This window comes from Drosophila kikkawai, chromosome 3R (assembly GCF_030179895.1).
Source record: "Drosophila kikkawai strain 14028-0561.14 chromosome 3R, DkikHiC1v2, whole genome shotgun sequence".
In the NCBI taxonomy this organism is placed as follows: Eukaryota; Metazoa; Arthropoda; class Insecta; order Diptera; family Drosophilidae; genus Drosophila; species Drosophila kikkawai.
In genome coordinates, this window is record NC_091731.1 from 27,734,515 (window position 1) to 27,755,939 (window position 21,425).

A 21,425-nucleotide genomic window follows, 5' to 3' on the forward strand; every position below is an offset into this window, starting at 1 on the left:
GCAAAATTCTCACAACTTTGGCAGCGGAATTCCGCGTAATTGCAGATACTTTTCGGATGGGGGTGGCTGTCCAAATATCATTAACATGAATTTATAAACAATCGCGCGGAGGCTTAATTAAATTTCCCACTGCCGCCGAGCAAGTGGCTCCCAGGAGGAGCAACCGCCAATTGCTTCGGAGGAGCCCCATAAAACATTCACAGACCATAAATGTGTGTGAACTTTCGTAGCGGAGAAGGGCAATTTTTTAAATAATTGTCCATAAATATAAGCGGACATAAAAAGGGCAACCGAGCGTTTAATCCGTTGTCGCATTTAATATATTGGCCATCCCGGCGAAAGGAGTCAGTAAACTGCGCTCGCAATCCTTTGGCCCATAAAATGTCAAGGAAATTTTTATTGATGAGCCAAAGGCGAACGACGACAATGACAACAGCGTTTCATTCTTTCAGTCGAGATTTTCTCGTCCTTGCTGGCTCCTTTCCCAGCGCCGTGCCAGTAGTTGTAACTTTTTCGAGGACACGCCATAACCGATGGCCAGGAGTTGGGCACGAAGTAAAAGTGTGTCAAAGTGTTTCCCGGCACCTCCGCACTTACATATACGGCAGATATATATATATGGATACAGTATAGCACTCGGTACACTTGCCAGCAACAAAACCAACAAACAATCAGGATGGGAATCAAAAGCATCCGCTTACACGTGACTCCAGAAACACACTCACACTCAGATCACTTTGTTTACCAGGGGGCTTATATACCTTTTCAATATTTATGCGATTCCGTGTGCAACAATTCTCGGTCACTGTTCACGAGTCGCAACTCAGGGCACTGGTCACTGGTCACTGTTCACTGGCCACTAGTCACTGGTTCCCCTGCAGACGACGAATCGCGTGAACCGCAGCTCCAGACGTCCGATCCGCACGATGTCTCGAAATAAACTGAGTGTTCAGTCACAGTCCGAGAACGGAGACACTAGCTGCCAGTTCGGCTTGGGACTTCGTGCTTGGTTGTCGAGTGCTGCCGAGCGACCTATGCCAACAGGCTCAAACCCCTTGGCCAGCTTTATAGCCATCAAACGTGTTGTGTTTACGTTTTTTCACGAGCTAAACCAGTGGAGAGGCTTGATCCGGTTTGAGTGTGTTGCTGGCTCTGAGTGGAAATTATGGCTGGTACAATGTGGGAGGAGAAAATGTTGCAGAGTCATGCTACGTGATATGAGGTGATACATGGAAATATACCTATTGATAGACCTTCAGAGGTTTCCAGACTACATTATTAGAACTTTTACAATTCTTAAAACTAGTAGTGAATATTCTCAGTGAGTGAAGTCTTTACTAGTACGTATACTTTTTCATTGGTAATCCAGGTAAGGAAGGTGGGTTTTGTGCTATAAAAAAACATGTAGACAAAGAGAGATTAGTGTCAAGACAATGAAACCAAACTGTTTAAAATCAAAGAATAACCTAAGAAAAATTAGGTTCAGATGAAACAGTGTCTTATACCTGGTCACCTTTCTTGTCTTTAAATAACATTGATATTTGAGAATCAACCAGTTAATGTTTATTTACACTCGAATACATTTGCTTCGCCGTGAACAGTACGGTTCTTGACTCTGATTGTCTGTTCAGCCCCTAGTGCTATTGTGATTATGTCGCGTCCAACGCTTGGCTGGCTCCGCGTCCAACCTCCTTTCGAGTGGGTAATCCGAATACGTTCTCGTCTTGGCTCCGGTCTGCAATTAGTTTTCACGCTCAAGTGGCCCCAGAAAACCTACACCCCTCCGCCGGCGCACAACCATACGAAATACACACCCTGTTGTTAAGGAGACAACATTTAATTAACCGTTTTTGGGACCCGCACGCATTTCGATGGTCGTAAAACAGTTAAAGCAACTGAGAGTAACTGGGATTTTTATGGCCCCAGTTGCTGTTTTTCAATCCCAGGCTAATTTAAGGTGGCTGCCCCCGAGTAGAGCACCCTGTTAACCCATTTTCCGGCAGCGATAAGCCGGGCCACTCGCATGGTCGGGACTGAGGCAGGGCTCCTATCGGGCCTTCCACATGAGCGGCGGCAGTCAGGTGTCTATTAACTGCCAAGATTTTTGAAGCATGCCAACGCGACCGACCCTCTGGGCCCCACTTCCCCTAAGCGGTGTGCTTACCCAACAAATTTCCCATTAAAATCAAATGGAATTTCATATATTCCGAGGCTGTCGCCCAAGGAAGGAGCTGGAGGAGGCCGAGTGGGCGTTGCGGAGTAGACAACAGCTGCAGTGACATTCGCTGGCATACTTAATGACTAATGAACTCTTAATGATCTAACAAGGTACACACTCTATATGTACGAACGAATATACGGCATTGACACCTTCAGCTGCATCTTCCGAGCAATGAGGCAAAAGGATGTCGCTCCTGCTGCCGTTGTCGTTCTTGTTGTCCTTGTTGGCCGGATGCACGATGTCGCCTCACAACAAAGTTCAAAACTTAATAATGCAACATTAGTTGCCACGATGACGGCACTGGCATACATTGAAAGAAATTGGATCGAGATAAGGAGAGGAAATTATTTTGGTAAATTTTTAAAGTCGTAATCAGAAAAACAAACTAGTTGAAATTTGAATAAAGAGCAATGGTTTTGATTAAACGCAATTACTGGCACATTAAACTACACATTTCCGTCATAACCTGTGGTCACTTAACAAATAATAAAACTGGGTAATTAGAATTTAATTCCATGTTGCCCATTAATCAATGACTCGTTTTAGGCAGCCGAAAATACGAATTAACATAATTCAATGATATGACAATGGGAAATTTTGAAATCATTTGAATAAATCTACATAACTTAACTCTAAATAAAATTAAAATAAATACATCAACTAACAAATAAAAAAGGAGATTAGTGAAAAATGTATTCATTTTGCTATAGTTATCTATTTTAAGTTAGTTTTTCTGGCTGTGTAGTTTATGTCGGTGGCCCCGGCATTCAGCACGTGAAACGTGCCACTTGCAACAGTCGCGAAACGCTGCAAGTGCCACTGGCAGCACGTTGCCAGCATCCTAGAGCGGGTTGGGTTGAGGCGCATGGGGTAAGCACCAGGCTAGGGGATGAACTGCAGAGCGGAGTGGCTGCCCTATATGCAAAGGTACCACCGTGGAAGAGTGGCAAGAGAGCAAGCGAAAACTCAACCAAATTGCAAAAATTAAATTAGTAAATTTTGTTACAAACTTGCCAAAGATGGTGGAGGGGGGGTAGGTTGGGAATGGAAAAAGGGAGGGATTTTGGCCATTTCGCGGGGCTGATGGCCTAGGTCAAGCTGGGGGGTGTTGTTGCTATTTTGTCGCTGTCCCTGCTGCTGCTGTTGCTGCTGCTGCGTCTTCCGATGCTGCCGCTGCTGTTGCATTTTGTGTCGTTCATGCGCTTCATTTATCACACAGCTGTCAAGTTTCGCCAGAACCAGAACCGTGACTCCCCCCGAGGGGGACGCACTTTACGAGCTTGGCCGAAATTAACCTTCGGCGGGCCCCAAAAAAGCCAGGGACGAGTCGGAGGTAACCAAAACAGTTTTACACGCCGCCGCACAAAGCAAACAGCGCCAACATATGTCAAGTAATCAGCGGGCAAAGTCGGATCTGCACCGGAATTGGAATCGGCAACTGTACTCGAGTCCGTCTCCGCTGTCCCTGTCCCTGTCTCTGATTCTGAATCTGCCCCGCAATCCGAATCCGAAGCCGAGTCTGATTCTGAATCTGAATCCGCGCCAGACGCCGGGCCAAAGTTTACCTTGGCGGCACATGCCAAGCATAAAATTGAATATGTATCTAAGACTCGGCGAAATGAATCTCCAAATGGCAGCCAAGAAGGTAACTTTATGCTAGACAAGCCTCGCCAGTGTAAACAGGCCAGAAACATGAGGGCGGTGGCGGCAGGGTGGCCGGGGTCGTCGCCAGCGATTCACGCCTGAGCGGGTTTTGCGTTTGCGCGCCGTTGCCGACGTCACCAGCGAAATATAGGGAGGTGCACTGAGAAAAAAACATATATCCACAATTATAAACAAAAAGAATTGATAAAAATTAAAATATGGTTAGAAAACAATGAATGTAAACAATGAGTACTGTTTATAAAATACCTATATTAAAGATCAAAATGGTTTAAACAAATTAAGATAACCTTTTTCTTTGTGTAAACTAAAGGGAGGGAGTATTTGTAGGAGGGTTAGTTGCTGGGAGGGAGCGATGCCAATGCCGGCTAAAATTTTTGACTCACCGCTCCGCTCGACTGGCTCACCGACCGTCGAACATTTTCCGTTAGCGCTTTTCGCTTTTTCCCTTTTCCCATTTTCCCCACTCTTATTTCGTGCAGCGCAGAAGGCACACGGCGACCGCAAACCAAAGTTCAGGGTTGGAACGGGAACGGGCATGGGAATGTTTTTCGCTTTTTATGCGATAGAAACCGATGAAAAGCGATATTTACGAATGAAAACAAACAAAAAAATAATTGTGAGAAAGGGCGGCAAGTGGCCTGGTGGCATTTCCCTTTTATTATGCAGCATAATCAACCAGCCGGTGGCGACAAGTCAACCCTCCAAGGGTCGCGACTGCTCAACCCGCTCCCAGAAACGGAACATTGCATCTCGCATCTGTGGAGATATGCAGCAAGGCTGTCTTTCTAGACATTTTAGTGGCTATTAGTTGATAATAAAAAGAGTAAATTGAAATATTTGACATAATTTTACATAGAACAATATTTAAAATAAATTTTAAGATGGATTTAGGTGTTTGGTTTACAACTACAATTACAATGTTGTATCTTAAAGTGGTCTTTGAAGTTTAACAAATATTAGTTAATGATTACCATATTAATCTTCTTGTTATGTAATCCATATTTTAGTGTTTTATTTTATGTTTATAAATGTTTCAATAATTTTAATAATTAAAAACTTATTATAATTTATAAAAGTAAGCTTTTCCCATTCTTAGTGGCCAATTCAAAAATCTCTAAATGTGCGGCATCACTGGGATGCAGCCTGCAGCTTTACCGCGGTTAAGTGCTTTCCACCTGGCGAGCAGACAAGCTCCACTGTAGCCCCGCCACCTCCGTACACCTCTTTACACCTCTGTACATCCTTACCCTTAGCACACACACACACGTGCCGCACAACAGGAAGCGCGAACATTTTTGCTCATTTGTTGCCCTTTCTCATTTAACTAAGTGCGATGAAGTCGTTCGTTGGCCCCGCAAGAGGTGGGTCAGGTGGCCCAGGTGAAAAGGGGTGGGGAAACGGGAAAAAAGGAGGTTCTGGCCCGTCTGAGATTAGGCTGATGGCAAATTCACTTTGCAACGCACACACGAGTGCAGAAAAAAAGGCGAAAAAGTGTTGCCTACTGCGGGGCGCTGGCTGAAATTAATTCATCCCCAAATTGTTTTGGACTGTCACAGCGGCAGAAGTCGTTGCACTCCGCCGCGACACTTGTATAGCCCCCTCTTGCCCCACCTCCCTCTGGTTTTTTTTTTTGCACCCCGTACAAGTGTCCACATGTGGCGAAAAGTATTTGAAACTTTTTCTCATTCTGCGGCGTGCACAATTTAAATGGCAGTCGGCGCTTGACGGCAAACTGACGGCTGCCCTGCCGCTCAGGTGCGCTTACAAGTGGTCACAAGGGGTGGCGAAAGGGTTGAGAGAGGGATGCTGTGTGGGTGGGGACTGCCGTTTTGCGCCACTGTGCCGAGGCTCTACACATTTTAACAGGACAACAGGCGTGAGCGCGAAATTAGAGAGTGTGGAGTGGAAATAAGGGATGCTGCTCAGATTCTTGATTCAAAGTAAATAAGAGAAATGCATCTGGAGGTGGGCTTCAACCAATTCATGATGGTCTAAATCTATGTTTTGAACTGCAGCATATTAAAGTAAATAATAGATGGCATCTTTTTGTAAATTATCTAATCTAATCAGTTGAAGATGATAGTAAAATAAGCTTATAGTTTTAAACCATGATAGAATTATACAAGGTAGTCCACTCGGCAAAATCATAGTCCCCTGATGTAAGTGCGAGTGAAATAGCATTCAATAGTTAGTGTGAGTGAAATGGCAACATAGTGCTTCGATTAACCCGTACACGGTGCATGGGGCTAAAAGTTTCCTTAGTTATGACAAGAGTTGTATTGTTTATAATTTTATATTTATAAGTTTTGAATTTGACATAATTCTTTGTTTTTGTTGTTTAACAGCCATTCTCTTGTTTAAGCTCTTAATTCCAAAGTATATGCGTATCTTAAAATAAATAATAAATAATAATACATATAATAAAATAATAAATATAAATTCGAGTTGATTTATTTTGTTTTTAAATGTCGATGATGGTTTCATCAGACCTCCATGCGAAACCTCATCTACGTATGTAAATGTAATTTTTTTTCTTGGCCACTTAAGGGTTAAAGCTCTGAAAAAAAAACCGTCCACACACAACCTTTCAGTTCGACAAGTAGGCCATGCACTGACATTAATGGACCAAAACCCGAACGACTTCGGCAGTCGAGTGGACTACCTTGTATAATTCTATCATGGTTTTAAACAAATTGGTTTGAAATTGGCAACCAGAATTCCAAAGCCATCTTTTAGACTTGTAGTGGTTTTAAAATGTATTTTAAAATATAAGAACTTCCTTTTTTTTCTGTGGCATGCATATTCATTCAAAGAGTTAATAAATACAGCTATAAAAGCTTGAACTTGTACGTACCTCTTTCTACGACACCAACTGCTACTAAAAAATCCTGATACCCTCTACAAAAAGTACAAAAATAAGAAACTCACACCCATAAAGCCGCCACCCTTGGAGTATTAATATGCAAATTATATTTTTACATTACGCCATTGCACTATGGGGTTTTTGACCACTTTATGTGGCATTTAGTCATTTTTTAAAAGTTCTTAAATTAAAAAAAAAATAGTGGGATTGTATTAACAAAACATCGAACTGTTATGCCTCATACTCAAAATGTTAATACTTAACAGCATATGTTAGCAACAGAGCTGTAAAGTCAGCTGTTGCATCCGAAAGCGCGTCTGCTAATTTTGTAATTTTTACGAAGTGATCTTTGAAATTAAACTATTCGTGTAAGACACAATTTGCAAAGGAAAAAACTAATGGACACTGATTTCACAGGTTTTAACTACATGTTAAAGGTATTAATTGTTTAAATTGTGCGTGTTTATACTGACATTTTGTCATTTTATAAATGCACCTTAAGCTGAATTTTGAGAAACAAATTTAAACTTTGGGAAGAGTTTTGAAATAGAAGTTCGCATTAGTTTTCAATGCGTCCAAGTGTATGTTGTAGCGTTGTCAATTGTGAGCAAAAAGCAGTTAGTCTTATCGTGCACTTTTCCGCACTTTTGTTGCAATTTGAATTTTTCTCAGATAACCTCACTGTTTTCAGAGCCAATTTGGTAGCTGTTTGTATGGAAAAACACTGATTTCCGGTATTATGGTTATTTTGGTTCCTAGGGAAAGCGTTGTCCGATTTTGTTCAAAATTGCTATATCGTGTTAAAATAGCAACAAATATAAGCTCCTTAAATTTCATTAATTTATCTTTACTTTTACCCGATCGTTCCTATGGGAGCTATAGGATATAGATTCCTGATCCGAACGATTTTCATACTATATGTGCCTAGGGACAAATAATGATGATTGGTAAAGTTTCATGTCGATATCTTCAAAACTGATCGAGTTATTAATTAATGCCACAAAAACTGGTCAAAAACCCCATAGTGCATTGCAATGAATGCCGGTGGCATGGCTGCAATTGCAGCGACATTTTTAATGAAAATTAAATATTTTTCTCACCAAAAACTCCAACGGGGAAAGGTTGAGAGGAGCTTAGCCCAGTGATGCCATCCTATCAGATTCCGGCTCCTGGCAAATTTTTCCAACCGATCTTGGGCTGGAAAGCTAAGGGTTCCTTGATCGAAATGCGGGTCAGTGACTGACTAATGAGCCGTGTGATTCCTCTCGGACACTCAAAGTCATCTGGCTTAAAGTCCTTTTAAAGCAGAGTCCTGTCTCTCCAAGAAAGCTAGCAAATACCACAATTAAGACTCCTTTCTTCGACTTGGTTTCATTTGAATTCTGGGACTTGGCACTAAGCTTTATTAGACAACTGCAAAATCTTGTCTTACTTGCCAGTTGTTGCTGCGAAATCCTTTCAAGCAGCTACACTCCATCTCGCTCTTTTCACACTGCTCAGTGATTTGCTGCTAAGCCTTGCGCACTTCTTGGCGCTGGCTACCTATGGCTTTCTGTTGACTTTTAGTTCTCCGGTTTCCGGCTGCCGTCTGCGGTCCGAGCGGAAAAAAGGAAAATAGCAAAATGCCAACTCGCCGGCAAACTCTCCATTAAGTTGCCGGCATAAGCAAATTTATCACAAACTTGGTCGGGATTTAATTTTCGGGTTATTTCAGCAGTTGCTTCGCTTTAAGCACTTTCCGCCAGCTGCATTGGCATTTGCTCGACATCGATTTAATTTCGTTACTCGAGCAAAAGTCAACATTGCGGGGTGATGGTGGGGGTTGGGTGGTGGCTTTTAGGGGCTTGGGATGGGTTCTGTGTTCCAGGGGGGCAATGGCTGCGGCTGATGACTTCGTGGAGTCCGGAGAAGAAGCAACAACAATGGTCCCATCGCTCGCACACAGAAGTTGTTGACAGCTCACGTTCGATGGACGATGTTGATGACGTTCACGTTGCCCAAAATCCTGCCCAGCCGCCCGTTCGTCCTGCAGGATCCGTTTGCGTAATATTTTGCTGCACGCGCTGACCAGCCGACCAAAAAAATGAGCGAAAATAAACCAAGAATAAAGCAAGCCAAATTAATCACAAATATTACTTGCTGAGGGCACTGGGAAAAAATGTTGGGAGCTTAAGAATTTCTTAATATATAAAGGAGATAGAGGTATTAAGAAGGATTCTCTTTCCTATTATTACTTTATTCTTTATATTTGGAAAATACCTCAGTATCTTTTAATATGAATAATTAATAAATTGAAAGAAAAGTTTTTATTTAAAGAATGATTTTTATTCAAGTGTATTTCTGTGTGTGTTTTCACTTCTCTTTCTTGTTTTTATATATACCTCTGTGTGTAAGTGTGTGTGTACGTCTGTTGGCAAGTCCTTTTGTCCGGGGCATGTTTCTTCATTTGACACTTGCCCGTTTCCGTTTCCGTTTTCAGTTCATGTTTTTGGAATTATTTCATTTCATTTTTTGAAGTCACTCACAGTGAGAGAGAGAACTCCCTCACATGTCTTTGTGCGTCTCGCTCCCATTTCCTTCGACGCTGCCCAAGCCCCGCCTCTGGCTTCCTGCCCGCCCCTGTCGCTTTATCATTGTTCTTGTTTGTTTATTTATTAAATTGACACATGCTGACAGCAGCCAGATAACGGCAAATGGAATGGAGTGCCAGGAGCAGCGGCAACATGAGCACATAGCGGCTACTGCAAAGGAATCGGACATTGTGGCAGCTTCTGCTGGCTCGAGTCGGGCATAAATCACTCGGAAGTAAGTGCTGCTGCTGGCCCACATAATGAACTTGGCCCACTCGGGGCGCCCCCGAACCGTCCGCCACCCCTTAACGAGCCAAGCTGCAGCTGCAATTGCAACGAGGAATTTTAATTTCTCGCAAAATTAACTTCTGTTCAAATTATAACGTTGTGCAATGCAAATGCCAGCAACTGTAGCACTCTGCTCCTCCGCCAAAAATTTATTTTGGGAGCTGAGGGGCGACGGGCTAAGCCCAAGCAAGCCATAAAACAATAATTGCAACATCAGTTAGGGAGCAAGGCAAAGGGTTAGTGCCGACTTTCTCCACATTCCTCTTTCTTTTTCGCTGTTTTCTTCTGATTAATACAAATGAGCGGCGATTTGTCATGTCACTGCGTTTAAATTTATCATTTTCCACGACAGGCGCGAGTTTTCCAGCAATTGTTGTTGTTGTTGGCGGTGTCCGTGCCGACGCGTCGTTGCTGTTGTTTTTTCCGCTAGTGTTGTTTCCTACATGCCTTTTCGTATCGCAGCTTTATTTTTATGCGCTTTTTGTTGTTGTTTTTGTTGTTGTTGTGGTTCTTTCTGCCTTCTTCCTTCCATAACATTCCCTTGTTTGTTTTTCCTGTTTCCGGCAGGCGCTTCCTCCCCCACCTCCGGTACCCACCCACTGTCCCCACCCGTTCCTCGGACCATCACCCGCAATGGACGCAGCGGCGCCAAGATCGCTAGCATTGCACATTTTGGCATTCGACTTGCTCTCTTTCCATCTTTTTCAGGGTATTCCTGTCCCTCTCTTTCTATTTCGGTCCTTAGAATGCCCTTACTAAGGATAATACAGGATATTGGTTCGTTAAAAAATATTTGTATAATTTTATGTTTCTTTTAAGACATTAAAGAATAATATAATTGATAATATAAATAATCACAAATTTAAACAAAAATTAAAAGAAAGTTTCTAGTTAGTTCATAATTCTATAATGTACCATTTAAGATCAAGTATGTGGTACTATATGCTTCATAAAAACACACAAATTTATAGACATAATAAAATGGAGTTCAATATAAGAGCTATAATACTGCTAGCTACATAATCTTTATCTATGTATAGATTGAATTAAATTTCTTTTTTATAGAAAGAGTATTTCATAATCGAATAGCTCTATCAATATGCTGGACTCCCATCTCCCTTGCACTTCCTGGTTTTCCGACTTAGTCTCGTGACTCCTCCATTGTTGCCACTGCTGCTTCTGTTGCTGCTGAGTGAATTTTATGTGGCATATGCCGAGGCGCAACATTTTTGTTAATGGCTTGTAAAATTTTTTCGCATACACAAATCCTTTCGGAGTTTTTGCTTTGCCCAGTAACTTTTTGCCGGAAGCCCTGCACCCACACTCGTCTCGCTCCGCTCGGCTGGGCGTTGACATGACGCTGCACATAACGGGACAGGACCAGAGCCATGGCCACAGAGCCCCACAAACCCACAAACCTTGAGCCACCCACAACCCCCCACCCATCAAAGCTTCGCCCGGCCATAATTGTTTGTTAGTTTTTGCTGGTTTCGCGCAGCTGTTGTGGCATTTGCCAAAAGCATAATTCGATTAGCTTTTATCGCGGCGTGTTCAACTGCAATCATTGCGGAAAAATGCCAATTAGAAAAGTTACAGCTCTTCGCTGGGCGCCTCCACCCGCAGCGACCCACATTTGTCCTATTTTCTGCTGTGTCAGTGCGTCCCAGGGCCTGTCAAATTTTTGCTACGAAGATCCTGGATTTACAACTGGGCCGTATTTTCGAATTTTCCATTTCCACGATTTGCTGCCAACTGAACTTCAACAAATGAACAGCAGCTAAGGCCAATGAAAACGGTGGTCATAATAATTTGACTCGCTTTAGAAGAAAATATGCAGCGGCAAAGGGAAGGTGGATATTGCTTTGAGACCGTGAAATGATTTGATTTATAATGATAATGCTAACATAAAGGGTGAATATATACAAATAATACTTTTAAATGATTCTCATTAAGGCCTTTTTTAGAAGAAACATTAATATTAAATAGCATTTCCACTCGCACTTTTATGGTTACAAAAAATATTATACAGCTTCGGAAATATATAGAAAAACTAATGCAAATAGGATCTTCTATTTATATTTTTCTATTTTAGTGTTTCGATGCATCAGCTTAAAAGCACAAATAGACGAATGTTGCCTCAGCGCCACTCCACCTGAGCAGATAAATATTTACCTTATGGCTTTAAACATCATCCCTTTGCCTGGCAGCCCATGAGTGCTGGGTACAAAATAATATAATACAAAAATATAGAGGGAAATAAAAGCAGCAATGGTAACACACAAAACACGCTTCTCTCTCACACCCACCCACCACACACACCTTCTAGGAAATTTGTGCACAATAAATTTCAGGTTGGCAGCAGCAAAAGCAACTATGAAAATTGACAGCAGAAGCGGCGTGGGTGGCAGGCAGGCAGGGAAAAGGTAACTAAAACTATCCAACACAGCACCTGGAATAACATGAGCATCCATCCCCAGCCCCTCGTCAGGTATTATCCTCCCAGCACCCATCAGCGTGCCTTCCTCCCTTCGCCTGGCTGTAACTTAGCCGAGTTTCGTTTTCACTTTAATCAAAAACTTTTTGCCACGCCACCAAAATTTGCATTCATTTTCTTTTTACGCTAAATAAATTATTATCTAAGCAGAGTGCACTGCGTGTGTGTGTCTGAGTGGAGTGTGTGGGGTATTTAGCAGCGAAGAAAGTTAAGCAAAATGTTGATGCTTGTGTAAGTTGATGAGTCGAGCAAAGGAATTTCTGCACTCAAAGACACGTACACAAAAAGAAAATTATATCTAATTCTTGAAAGTTTTTAAATTTTCAATGTCTATATAACACTTTAAAATTTTTTTAGTGTTAAGAACCCTTTCAGGGTACTATAATTTTAGTCTTAAGCCTAAAAGAAATAATTTCCCAAGTATAACTATATTTTCTGCAAGTGTAATCTAAGCCAAAACCTCACTGGATAACTTTTCAAGCGCAAATTGATTCATATATGCTTAATTTTCGAAAGCAATCCCCTTCGAGTCGTGCTCTTGTCCTGGCAATGACATGGAAACATTGGCCCCCAAACAGGCTGCAATTAATAAACAGCACTTGCCGCAAGGGCGTGGCAACAGGAAGACGATGCATCGGAAATGAAGAGGAGCAGCTGCCATAGTCGCGTTCCATTTTGACTGGCTGAGATTAGTGCGGCAAAGCGACTGGGACACTCTGGCTGCTGAACGCTTGCTGCTGTTATTAGTGTATCTTCTCAGTCATTTAAGTCGCAGATACTCGTATTCCGCACAGATCCCGATACACCTCCCTCTACTGCCATTTGTTGTGCAGCTCCTTCTCCTTTGGCTGGCACATTTGCGGTTAGCGAGAGCGGAAACTGCGTTTTTGATAACATTTTAATGAAAACTGTCAGTTGCAATGTGTCTCCGAGTTGGCAGCGCCTCTCTTCTCGCTGCCGCTGCAACTTTGCGCCACGCCCAAACGCCCTCAGGCAGCTGCTTTGTCAAGTGTGAATTCAACACTTGTGACTTGACATTTTTAGGCGAAACGGCGGCAACAAAAAGAGCTGGCAACATCAACAGCCGCGGCAATCTTCATAAGTTGCGCATACGCCCCGTGGTCCCAGGGCATCCCTTCCACTGTGGAGTGCGGTCGCAGCTGTGCATTAGGCAAACTCTCCTCCGAAATGACTTAAAATGAATGCGCGAAACAATTCGGCGAGCTGCTTTGTTTGCCCGGCCAGAGGACTCGACTTGACTTGAACTGCGGCTGCAACCCGTTTCCACAGCCTCATTTCGGGCCCGGCTGCTCATTTCGGTGGCTAAATTAAAATTGCATCCCAGCAAATGCGCCGAGGTCGTCGAGGGTCTGATGTGCGGAAGGCTGAAGCACTGGCAGCGGAATGCAGCTTGTCTTATTTAAGTTTTACCCTGCCACCGCGGCAGCCGCATGCCGATATTTGCTTTCGCTTTTTACGCTTAAGCTGCGCGGAAATTTTCATCGGGAATTCGCCTTAATTAACGAAAAATTTAGTTTCTCCCTGCTGCAAGTTTAGGTGAGGGTTGGAAAAGGAACAACAAGATGGAGGGTCGAATTCTGAATACTCAGGAAAGAAATTCCAAAGGGGAAAGCTTTAAAGAAATTTAATTTAAAACAATGAAATTATTGATATTTCTATGATTCATTTTTAGGTTTATATAAGAATCAAATATTTATTATATTAAAACTCACAAACCTTTTATCATTTCTTTTCAAATTAAAGCATTATTCTGGAGAAACGAGAACTGTAATTGTCGTTCCCAACTTGAATAGAGAAATCTCCCGACATTTACTTTAATGCGAGTTGCAGTTTCTTCCGGAGGATATAACAAAAGAAACGATTAGCATAATCATGTTCTTGTCTATGATGCTAGCCACCTGCCCCCGACGGATTAACATTTTAATTGTGGCTGCGGAAATGAGCTTTGGCGGAGTTTTGGACTAAGGCAAAAAGGCGTCAAAAGGCAAAGCCAGGAGCCGGGAGCCGGGCAGGCAATCAGCTTGACCGCAGGGCAAAAATTGCATTTCCGAGAGCCCGAAAAGGGATCGGAGCCAGTGCAGCAGGGCACCTGGAGCGGAGTTTGGCCTTTGTTTGTGCATCAAATTGCAATTGCAATTGCTTTGTGTGCATACATAAGCAACGGCAGCAGGTGCATGCATACGTGTGCGGTGAGTGTGTTAGCGGGTGGCCAGAGCGGAAATAAAACCAAAACGGATATGCTTACTAAGTACCCGAACACAGCGGCCACATCCGGCGGCGCTCGATGTGGTCTGACGTACAGTTCACTCAGAAAAATTACTCACTCCCTTTCAAGTGTTCAAACGAATTTTAAGGTATAAAAACAAATACAAGCGGGCCAAGAGTAACACTTTAAAGAAGTGCTTGGTGGTTTTCTCAAGTTTTCTATGAATATCCTTGTTCTCCGAGTGCACGAGTGCTGTTTGATGTGCTGATGCAGACAGGTGAAAGCTCTCAGCTGGTCTGTTTGCATTCACTGCGGTATTTAGTCCACTGACTGACCCCTCCCTACTTCCACTTTCGCATCCGCTTTTACTATATCTATCAGAATTGATCTGGCTTCCGATGCGAATTGAAGGAATTTCTCCAGCTCATTGCTTGGCCATTGAAGGGCGAAAAACACTGGCTGAGTAAATTTAAATCCACTCAAGCAGCAACGGCAAGACGTACTCTGGCAAATTGCTGCCAGTTCCACTCAGTCCCGGTCCCGTTCGGTCAATGGAGTCGACCCGGAGTCCTTCGAGGCACACACAGATTGAATGTCAGAGGGAATATCATATGCGCGACAAAGCAAAGTTTGCAAAGTATATAGTTCGACTGCTGCAGTGGGGGTGAAAGTGTTGTCTGTGCTGGCAAAACTTGCGGTGCCAAAAGTTTCGAATAGAGCAGAAACTTGGTTCTGCAGGAACTGCATTCGATATTTTTGGCAAAAACAGATCACACCTACCGCTCTCTCTCTCTCTCTCTCTCTCTCTCTCTCTCTCTCTCTCTCTCTCTCTCTGCTAATTATTTCGGGAGGATGACGACGGCTTAGTCCCCCGTTGGCTGCGGACCGTTAAAGCGCCTTAGAGCCAAGTCCAAATTAATCCCCCAAAATGAGTTTCCAGCGACAGGCAGCTGCTTATTTCACGCCGCCTGACCTTCGTCACATTTCAGCAAATAAATTTCATAATTTGGGACGCGGGCACATTCCGCAAACTGTGAATATTCCGGGGACAATAAATTGAATATCATTTGTTTATTCGCCCCAATGCCTTTGTCAACTGACATGGTCACCCAAACACGCGCACACATGGCTGGGCGCATAAAATGTAATAAAATGCGAGCATTGCAGGTGTCATCCCAAACCGACGGGCCAACTGTCAGCTGTGGAGCGGTGGACGAGGGAGACACACTCAGTTGCGTGCTGCAGCAGCACTGCTGCGTTCCAGAGGCCACACTTTGCGGCCAAAAATATGCAACAGAAAACACGCACACGGATACTGAGAAAAAAAGAGTTGAAATTTTAATTGAGTTTTCAGTTTTTGTTGTCGAAAAATATGTATGCAAATATCCCAGTAATACAAGTAATCCTGGGGGATTAGGTTAACTGAAAAAGCGATTATCCCTTTTATAGCAGACTTTGTTTGGGCTTTGCATATAATGTATGCCTTAATATTGTTTTTGAGAACTTAAAATGTATTTCGTAGAAGAATTTTGTGGTATTAGTTTTTAAATAAACTTACAAAAGATTTAACACAAAAAGGGTTTTATTTTCTTTGCTTCATTTTTAGCAAGATAAGCTTTTATATAACATTTTTCAAATTTTCCTTGTTTTTCTTAATATCCTTGACTTATCTACAGCAATTACTGAATTTTTCCCGCTGTGTACTTACCCGCACACACAATGATGTGCTCATATTTATGCAATTTAAAGGAAAACACAAAACTGTTGCCGCTGTTGGTCAACATGGCGTATAAGCAATGTCTGCCATGCAGCCTGTCACACTCACACACTCCGAGGCTATGTGTGTGGCGCAGAATGCGGCGGTAGGAAGATACGCAGCGTGATGGCATCCTATCCACTGTCGTCCTTGCTGCCTTCTATTTTTTTCAATTCTGTGCAAAAATGTCGAACGCGCTTAGACTTGGCTTGGGCGGCCAGCGGCGACGCTTTGACACGAAACAAATTTAACTTTTTCATCTCCAGCGCTCGTCACTGCAAGCGAGGGGGTGCGTGTGTATGTGGGTGGGGTGTGTGGGTTGTTTTAGATTGAAACACCAATCGGTATGCCGCCCTTTTGCATGCTTCACGCTTTGCTGCATACTTTCAGGCGCAAAGCGATTTTGCGTTTTTGGCACAGGACCCACACAGGCCGTGAGTGGGTCAGAAGAAAGAGCCAGGAAAAGCGCAGAAAAAGCGGACAGAGGCAAGAGCGAAGTGAGCAGCGCTGGGAAAAATGCATAAAATATGCGCATATATAATTTGACTAGGCGTGCGTCCAGCCAGGTGAGTGTGTATAGGTGTGCAAAAGTCGCTCCCGTTGTTGTTGCCTTTGGTTGCATTACTTTCATAAATATGCATGCGGCATGCGGCAGTTTGTGCTTTTAATTAAAATGCAACGCATCCAACAACAGCAACACAAGCTTCAATAAAAAAAAAGAAAAGCACAAAAAAGACAAGAACGGAGCAGTGCACATATTTCAAGTTTGCCTTGAAATTGATTGAATTCCTTGAGCTCACCGCCCATTTCATATTTTTTTGTTTTGTTTTATGCCCTATTCCCTCGCCATTTTCAATTACATAGAGTGCCACTGGGGGCGTGGCATCTTGGTCAGCTAATTTCTGTCACTAGTCCAATGGATTGCCAGTCCAACTTTCAACTACGAGTTCGAGAGAGAAACTTTTCCTAATTAATTCATGCAAATGTCCCCCCTCCGCCGAAACAACTGTCAAGAGTTTGAGGCTAATTATGCGGAGCATTCTTCGCGATTCCAAGCGCCCGGGCAGCATTGACATTTTGTCAATGTTGTCAACATAAAATCCCCAGCAAGAGTGTCATAAACTCTGACAACAGCGAGCTGTTTTGTAAAATTAATTAAACAAAAATGTAAGAAAAGTACAAATAATTTTCCGGCGCTCGTTCTTGACTCGTAGTCAGCGTCAAAAAGCGAGGGACAATCTTTTGCCCTCGCCGAAAGTCCAACTTAAATGAAATTTTTGGCAACTGCAAAAGAGATATGAAAGGGGGGGGTGCAGCAGACACAAAGAACGAGGAGGAGGAATGCTTTTACTGACAGTTCTAGTAGGCTAGTAAATTCCTCTTTAAAAATATTAGTAAAAAAATATATCGTAAAAAGTAAAGCTGGATTATTGAAAAATTAAACAAGAAAAAATAAAACTTCAAACTAGAATCTCTGTTCCTATTTTTGTACCTGCAGTTGTCCACCCAAAAACCCCTAGAAAAAGAGAAGATTCCTGTCATATGCCCGGCTTTCATCTCCAAAACCCGCTCAATGGTTCTATTAAATTTTTGAAGCAACCTCAAGCCCCTGCAGCCGGAATATATTTATGGTGAGATTAGTGCGGGAATTACATTCCCATGGAAATGCTCTGCAGCTCCCCCCTCTAAGTCGACCATAATAATAATAATAATGTAATTTGCAAAACAAAAGGTGCCACACGGCAGCGAGAAGAGCCGGGCTGAGCTGAGTGAAACAGCCAAATAAACTCGGCAAAACAATGGAAATTGCACTTAAGAAAATGAATTGCATGCAAATGAGGTGCAACGTGGGAGGTAGATGGGGGCGTGGCAGGCAAGGCAGCCGCAAAACAAGACCACAAGTCAACCAGCGAACAAGCAGCAGCAACAACAATCAGTCGAGAGGTATGTGCACAGGAGGGTTTTCAGGGGCTTTTCCAGGACCTTTCCCAGGGGAAGGGGGCGAGCGAGGAATAACGAAGGATGAAGGACGAACACGGAGGGGCGGCGGAGCTGTGGTCCCAACCAGGCGTTAAAATGGCATTTACAGCGCGGCTCTCGATGCTGCTGCTCCTGGCAGAGCGCAATAAATTTTCCATGGAAAATTTCGTACATTTGATTTTCACCAGCTTTAACGACATTTTAATGTGCGTGGAAAACACAAACAGGAAAACAACGACCCATCCAACCCTCGTACGCTGCACTTCCCGCCGGAAGGAAAGGGGTGCCGAGTGCTGGAGCGAGAGCTGTAAAGTTTTCCGCGTGTGCTGCTGGCAAATAAAAGTGCAGACTTTTAATCAAATTAATAGTTTTTGGAAGGGCCAGGACCCAGGTCAAGTATCTACATGTGTGCACGGTGAAAAGAGGAGATGGGAGATCTCGGTATTGGTTAATACTCTTTTATGATTATATATTATTCCAGGGAATTTTCTTCAATTTTTGTATTTTCAATCATTATATTTATTTTGATTCCCTTAAACCCTTTTCGAATTGATTTTTCTTAATATATATATGGCTTAAAGTGATGTTAAAACTACCTTAAAAACATCACCCTTGAAGGCCTTAAAGCTACATAAAATCATACTCACAATAATAAAAAAAAAGGCTTTCATTGGTTGGAAATTATTTTATAAAGTTTTTATATACATACCCCCCAGTATTATCTTTCACACACGTGTGTGTGTCTTGTTTGTTTTTTTATGAGAAATCACCACAACGTTATTTTTTCAAGTGCCTGTTGGAGTGCAGGAAAGTCTAGCAGTAAAATCGCTTTTGGCAATCAAATGCGAAATCAAAATCCGAAATTGAAATACGCAAACAAAATTGTAAAGTGGATTTGATGCAGAAAGTGTTTAAAATTCGTTTGTGCGTTTGCCGTTAGCCGCTTGCCGGTGGAAAATTGGGATGTGTGTCCCGCGGATGCTGGTGGTGGTGGTTCCGGTTCCGGGCGTTTGGCATTAAGTGCTAACTGCGGGAAGAGGAAACTTTTCCCGGGACAGTGGCCGCACGAAGAATGAGTGAATCGTCCCGATAATGCGGGCCTCTAATCAATCAGTGCCGCGACGAGGCCAATGCAAATGTTCCAACCATCGACCACGCGCTTTATTGGTTAAATGTCCTAATTACTTTAGAAAGCCGCTGGCCCAGATCCGATGGTTGTTTTTGCCAGCTTTGCGTTTTTATTGAATGTTTGCAAATGAGCATAAATAAATAATTCAATTCAATTCGGAATTTTGCTGGCATCGCCACCGCCCCCGCTCCAGAGCCTGCTCCTGCTGACCAATAAATCAGTCATTAAAGAGACCCACAACTAATGCGACAAATGTGCGAGGCGGCCGCATAAATTAAAATTAACATTTGGTCACCCGAATGAGCTGGCCCCTACACACACACACACACACTACACTACACTCTATACTAGTGCAGTGCGTGTGTGAGCCATCATGTGAATTAGTAAAATTAAACCCCAAAATGCCGACCGCAAGCTGCCGCAACAGCAGTGCACGCAGTTTAATGAGTTCGGTTGCAGTTGCTGCCATTCCACGTGCCAAGCCCCTAAATCCATATAAATATATATAACATTCGTACATATCTACCGACCGCAACTGCCATCATGGCCAAGGATTTCTCTCTCAGCCAAATTGAATTAAATCGCAAAGTAAAGAACAGCCCGCACTTGTAATTGCAGCAGCTCTTGTTATTGCACAAAGTGCCTTTAACTCAAATGGCCATCGAGGCAAATAGAATCCCTGCTGTTTCCCAGGAGCAATAGCTAATTCGTACGTTTATTTGCTGGATTGAATGGATAAGTGCCTTGGATTTGTTTTAAAATCCAATTAAAATACTAAATATCACAAAACGGCAGTGCATTATTCTTGAGCCACTAAAACGTTTTTGTTTAAAGAGATAAGTGCATTGGTAATTTAAATATTAGTCACTTAACAATGTTAATTTTAGCTTGTCCGAATACCCAATGAAACCTTATATTTTCCAGTTTATTTCACAATTATTTTTATAACCAGTTTGATGAAGGCATTCTCCAGCAGCTAAGAACGTGTGATGTGTGCCTCCCAGAGGTAAATAAAATCAATAAAACACTTCCTCCGGCTAAATCCATTAGTGGTCGTCTCTAAAATATGTAAAAGCTAAAGGCCCGCCCAATTTAATTCGGGAATATATTGATATGGAAATCCTTCCGTCCGTTGGGTAAACAAAAATTTGCCAAATTATGCCAAAGAAAAAGCTTAAAAACGAAACGAAAACAAAACACAGCTAACCCAAACATTATAAATTATTGATGTTAAACGTTTCAAGGGGACATATCGTTAGCAGACCGCTGGAGGAGCCGAGCAGAGCCGGAGGCTCTTCGTCTCTGGTCCTGCTCCAGATCCTTAAAAAAAGGCACCTGGCCAAGCGGCAAAACTACAGCAAATACTACAAACAAGTTGGCAGCCTCAAGGCGATGAAATTTCTTTGACATGAATAAATTATAGAGCAGATAGCGAGCGGCCTGGGAGGGCTCTTTGGGCCACTTCCTTGGGCCAGGATTGCTGTTGTTGTTGGCTCTGGTGTTTTGTTTGTTTGCGACCCTTTGACTTGAGTGAGCTGTTTGTGCCACGCCTGCAGCGGGACTTTACAAACACTTTTACTGCCCCAACAAAGTGTGTCAGTACAAAATGCCCCTGAAATGGATTTTAGCAACTTAATTAGTTGCATTGTTTGTTTTGAATTTTGTTTCTCCCAACAACAAAACGACAATATGCTAATGGGAATGTTTTCCCCACACATATACCGAAATGATATATAAACATTAGTCACTACAATTTTATAATTTATTCCTTATTATATGTTTGCTGCTGCAAAGGAATACAATCAATCGCTCTATGCCCCGCTTCATCTTTGGCAGAATATCCGTAATTCGGATTATTTTTTGCTCGACTCGATTTTAATTTCAAATTCATTTCGCCTATAAATGCAATTTTCTAAATTGCATTGATTTGTGTGCTTAAAACACACAGCGTCCAGCCAGCCAGCCAGCCAGTCAGACGAACGGTAAAGCTGCAAAAACCATGGCAAATAACGAAATTGATTTCTGTGAGCCATCAATAATTCGAAAATTGCGCATTTTTAATGCTAATTTAAGGGAATTTAATTTGAAATTCCATCGAAAGGCCTATTAAATTGTTGCCGACGAAATAAGCCATGCAAACAGGCCCGAGGGCCCCGGAAAAGTTGGAAAAACATATTGCAACTTTGTGATCCCTTCGGTGCCGGCCAAATCGGGCTGGCCTCAAGCCAAACA

The 21,425-nt window shown here is 42.7% G+C and overlaps 1 protein-coding gene across 4 annotated transcripts in view; it reads right to left on the reverse strand.

Moving 5' to 3' along the window:
• Positions 1-910, reverse strand: part of LOC108081096 (irregular chiasm C-roughest protein) — an 89,977-nt gene extending 89,067 nt beyond the window's left edge. For all 4 annotated transcript variants that reach the window (XM_070287387.1, XM_070287385.1, XM_017176087.3 and 1 more), the window contains exon 1: positions 762-910. The gene's annotated coding sequence lies outside the window, so the exon portion shown is untranslated. The remainder of the gene's footprint in view (positions 1-761) is intronic.
• Positions 911-21,425: the final 20,515 nt, after the last annotated feature.